The sequence below is a fragment of the Chiloscyllium plagiosum genome, chromosome 2 (assembly GCF_004010195.1).
Source record: "Chiloscyllium plagiosum isolate BGI_BamShark_2017 chromosome 2, ASM401019v2, whole genome shotgun sequence".
NCBI lineage: Eukaryota > Metazoa > Chordata > Chondrichthyes > Orectolobiformes > Hemiscylliidae > Chiloscyllium > Chiloscyllium plagiosum.
The window spans coordinates 39,880,768-39,885,925 of NC_057711.1; the positions used below are offsets into that span (position 1 = coordinate 39,880,768).

At 44.3% G+C, this 5,158-nt stretch overlaps 1 protein-coding gene across 5 annotated transcripts in view; it reads right to left on the reverse strand.

The window, feature by feature from the left end:
• The window catches only part of LOC122559054 (xanthine dehydrogenase-like), a 360,223-nt gene that overhangs the window by 305,306 nt on the left and 49,759 nt on the right, over positions 1-5,158 (reverse strand). Inside the window, exon 2 of one of the 5 annotated variants that reach the window (XM_043708304.1) lies at positions 765-1,096. The exons of 3 other annotated variants lie outside the window; for them this stretch is intronic. The gene's annotated coding sequence lies outside the window, so the exon portion shown is untranslated. Of the gene's footprint in view, positions 1-764; positions 1,097-3,850; positions 4,219-5,158 lie in introns of those variants that run through there. One more of the 5 variants, XM_043708308.1, reaches the window with a different exon arrangement.

The following is a 5,158-nucleotide window of genomic DNA, read 5'->3' on the forward strand; positions in this document are numbered from 1 at the left end:
CTTCGGTTACTTTCCGGGTTACTCGCCTTCCTCCCTGTTTATTCCGAGGTATTTTTGGGGCTCTCTTTAACAGCCTCAAGTGGGGAATTATATAGGCGAGGTAGCAGCAGCCACTCCAGCCTTTCTGGCTTTGAGGCAGTGTTTGATCAACATCATAACATGCATGCATTCCTATACATTCGGTCACGTGAATATATTTTTCCCTGGGAATAAATGGATAGGCCTTCAGGCCGCATACCCAATATGTTCCGTTTAATGGTCGTGGCAGTGGCTTGGCTGGTGTAGACACAAGATGATTTTCCTAATCGGAAGGGTGCGGTATCATTCTGATTACAGAAACAAGTGGTATTTACTGCTCCTTTCAGGGGGAAACTCTAAGGCCATCGATAGCACCCAGAGTTTTCGGGGCTGGTCGAGGGAACCATCCCGCAAAGTTATAATTACCCCTGTCAGATCTCCATTTTGTATTGTTTGAGCCAGAGTCAAATTGTTATACATCGTACACTTCTCTTTTGGTAAGTGAGAGGAATTCCGGATTCCCCATGGTGTGGGATCTCAGTACATACCCAACAGTCGGTATGCCCCTTTAGTTTAGCATAATTCTGACATAAAGCGGTAAAATGATTTTTCCCATCCCCCTTGGCAGCTAGCACCAATATTATCGTGACAATATAAAGCTGACCACTCATTTCAGCTCACAACCCTATCTGTCTATTCCCTAACCCTTTGTATGCCAGGGAGGAGTGAATCCATGCAACACTTACAATTGTTTTGGGATACAGTTTTTTTAACCAATACTTAATAGTCTCTTATCTCAGTCCATTCTTTTTGCTCAGCTTGACTTTCATAGGGTTGTCTGCAGGATGAGCTTGCCACTCTGCCGAAGGGGAAGGAATGTCCACGGGGCCCTCAACATAAGTGTGATGACTTCACCCTTTTCAAGCAGTTCGGACGGCTGATTCAGTAGTCAGGAGGGTTAGGAACGGTCCCTCCCAGCTTGGTATCTTTCCAGGTCTTTATCAGCACCCAATCACCCAGTCGTATCCGATGTACTGCGAACTCAAGTGGCGGTGTCTGGGTCAACAGACCCTTCTTCCTAAGGACAGACAAAGAAGAACCGAGCACCACAATATAATTTTTTTAAGAACTTATCACTGAGCTCTACAGTTGGTAATTGTCCTGTCACTTCCTCATCATTTCCTCCAATTAGGGTTGGCTCAAAAATAGGCACCAAGAATTCTTCACCTTTTACTCCGGAAACCCTGAGATTCTTGTTAGTCAATTTAACACCAGTAGGTCGAAAACTTAGGGATGATCATGCCGCTCCCATGTCCACCAAAAATACTGCCTCCTCCCCTTCAGGTCCCACCTTTAGATTTATCAAGGGTTCCCGATGGGTCTCAGGAGGAAGGAACCCCTGACTCCCCTAATCTTCATCTAAGGTCATTAGGGAAACAGTTTCCCTTTCTCATGCTAATCCCGGACATTTCCGTTTAAAATGCCCCACTTTTCCACAATAGTAATAGCCTGCCTGTTGCCTCCTTCCCCGGGTGTCCGACCTTTGTCTTTCGTGTCCTCCCCTATTCTTCCTGTTATCCCATGATCCCAGTCTCCTTTTTGTTATTTCTTCTACTGCCGCCACCATCATTTTGGCTTTCTGTTTCTGCTTCTCGTCTTCCCTTACACTTTCTGTGCCTCACATAACAGTTCTTCCATCTGTCTTTCACTCCATCCATCTAATTTCTGTAATTTTTTTTGTATGTCCGGCCATGATTTAGTCACAAACTGGACTTTTAAGAATCCCTGAGCTACCGGATCATCGGGATCCATTCCAGAATATTTCCTTGTGCCCTCCTTGAGCCTTGAAGAAATATAGAAGGGGTTTCATCCTTCTCTTGTCGTACTTCGAAAGCCTTAACAAAGTTTTGTGATCTAGGTGCCGCCTCTTTAATTCCTAATATTCCCATTTCTCGTAGATCCCGCATTGACTCCCTACCTTCTCTGTCATTATTTTCCCAAATGAGGATCAACATTTGGGAATTTCTGTTCTGCTGGGACCCCTTCTGCCCCAACTGGGTGCTTCTTTTCCCATTCCTGTAAAGCTGCTCTCCTAATCATACCTCGTTCTTCCCCTGAAAATAATGTTCCTAAAATTGCCATCAGTTCTCCCCAGGTATATAAATTAGGCCCTAGGAATTGATCTAATTGTTCGGCTAGTCCAAACGGATCCTCTATTAAACTTTTCATTTCCTTTTTAAAGACCCTAACTTCACTGCTAATTAAGGGAGCATTTACATATCTGATTGTACCTTCCCCAATCGGAACCTCTCGTAAGGGACATAATTTTATATTTTCCATTAAGTCTGCCCCTCCTTTACGTATGGTGGCTCGAGTGATTCTGAGCCCCCTAGGTTCTGCATTTTTTAGTTCAGAGTCCGTTCCCCTTTTTGTGTCTGGACTCGGTTCTACTTCGGGAGTTGTAGGCTCGTTCCGGGGAGTAGTATATGAAGGCGGCAAACACGTTAAGGGATCCCACTGTGGCTTTCCTTGTTCATTCTTTTTCTGTTCTTTCCCTGATTCCTCCGTATTCATGGGACATAATTTTACTCCCACACCCTCTATCCAGCAAGCCGCATATTCTGATTCTTCTTGACTATATGTTTCTTTCCGATTGACGTATATATTTAGATCTTGGCACAGCCAATCTTCATCGGACCCATATTTGGGCCAAAAAAAACCCAGACTCCTTAATGCTTTCTCGAATCCAGACAAAATAACAATAGTTTATCATTATAGCCTTATCTTTCCCTCGCGTCCGGGAGTTGTGTACCCAATTTCCCAACGTTTTCCCCAAAGGACTGTCGGACGGAATATATTCCCCTTTAACGTTATTTACAGATCGATCGTTACCCAGGCAACTCCCCGTGCCTCCCATTTTTGCTAATTTAATTAATCTCAACAAGGTCCAGTGTCACCTTCTTCCACACCCCCTTCAGGGTCCTGACTAGACACCTTATTCGTCCGATTAATCTGACCAATTATATGCTTTTTGAGACTTCAACTGTTCTCCATAAATCACTTTTATGTAAGGATAAAAGAGATTAGTTAGAAACTGATAGTAAGGCAGTCATGACCTGTAAAAAGAACAGGAGTTAACACTTTATTTCATTATCTGTAAAATCCTTAACGTTAAGAGAAATCATGTTAAAATTTCCATAGTAGAAATCAGATTCAAAACAGTCCCGGATCTCAAGCTCCAGGGAACAAAGCAGAAACATTCAATCACCAACAAACAAATGTGCATTCAAACCAAATCACACCGGGTTAAACTTTCTAGTTGCTGTACAGCTCTTTCTCTCTCTCACACACACATAGACACCGTGTCTCACAGACACTTTGAGCTTTCCGCAACGACTCCTCTAGCTTTTGAATATTCATCTGGACGTCTGGTCATAAAAAACAGTCCCGGATCTCAGGCTCCAGGGAACAAAGCACAAACATTCAATCACCAACAAACAAATGTGCATTCAAACCGAATCACAAAGGGTTAAACTTTCTACTAGCTGTACAGCTCTTTCTCTCTCTCTCTCACACACACACAGACACACAAACACCGTATCTCACAGACACTTTGAACTTCCCGCAACAACTCCTCTAGCTTTTGAATATTTTTCTGGACGTCTGGCCATAAGTTAGTTACGAAGTGCACCCTCAGTAGCCTTTCAGCTACTAGCCCTTCTGACACGGGCTATTTTCCATTGACATATGCTTTATTTTATATATCGCCAATTCCCCGTACTTTCCGTACATCCCAACCACCAAGGCAATACTTAAAGGTCTCTTTTCTTACCTTGATCTATGCACAGAGTTACCTGGTTGTTTCAGTGCGCCCCGCCCGCGGCAATTCCTGTAGCAAATACCACTGCCCCCAGTCGCCCGGATATATCCTTTAAGACCTTTCCCTACCCAGGTCTTGTGCACAAGAGTTGCCCGACCGAACCCGCCGCGTCTGCCCGCCTTGTTTCCAGGGTCTCCCAGTCCGGATCGTACTCGCACAAACCGCGAATGGCAAACAAGGGAGTTGGAGATCGCCGAAATCGGCGAAGTGCACCTTCTCCGTCGTCCCAAGAGTGTCGAGCAGTAGGAGTTTTGGATCCTGGAACGAGGCCCCCAATTGTGAGAAACAGAACTCACTCACAAATCAGCCTGAGACAAAGCCTTGGAAACAAGAACAATTTATTACGGCCTTGCAAGTTCCGGACGCCTCTGCAATCAAGCAAAAATGCGCACGTAACAAAGCATGTAAACTTTCTTTGTTCAGTTTGCAAGTTGCTGAATCATGCCTCCCTTTTCTCATTGGTCTAATCTCATCCTATCATAAGCCGGTTACCTCACCGTTTTTTTTTTCTCTAGTTATTTTCTTATCTGGCCATCCTGCTGTCCTTGTATGTCTGCATTCTTTGTTCCTTGTTTGTTACAGCTTGTTCTTTTATCCAGTTTCTCTTATCATACTATAAGCTTTATTGTGAAATGCCCCTGCTGCTTCTTTTGTGGTCAGCTAAAACCCTTCATAGTTATTTCCTAGCTTAAAACTATTTTCTTTGAAAGACACTCTATATCCATTAAAGTCTTAGCCTTAAGTATGCTACATGCTACAAGAATTCTGCGACTGTTTGTATAATGCCCCACCCCTGCAACACCCCACACCCCCACCTGCAGAAACTACATTTATAACCTCCCACAGGACCTGAATCTTGAACAAAGTAGGATTGACAGGAAGCTAGGAACAATTGGAGAGGTTATTCTGGTCGGTAATGGTGGTATTAGCACTATAGAGAGGGAAAACCTAAGTTCAGGAAACCAAGATGCGGTGACAGTCTTGGATAGAGTTTGGGAGAAGATTTGTAGCTCGGGTGCTCGTTGTTGTGGTTCTGTTCGCCGAGCTGGGAATTTGTGTTGCAGACATTTCTTCCTCTGTCTAGGTGACATCCTCAGGGCTTGGGAGCCTCCTGTGAAGCGCTTCTGTGATCTTTCCTCCGGCATTTATAGTGATTTGTATCTGCCGCTTCCTGTTGTCAGTTCCAGCTGTCCGTTGTAGTGGCCGGTATATTGGGTCCAGGTCGATGTGCTTATTGATTGAATCTGTGGATGAGTGCCA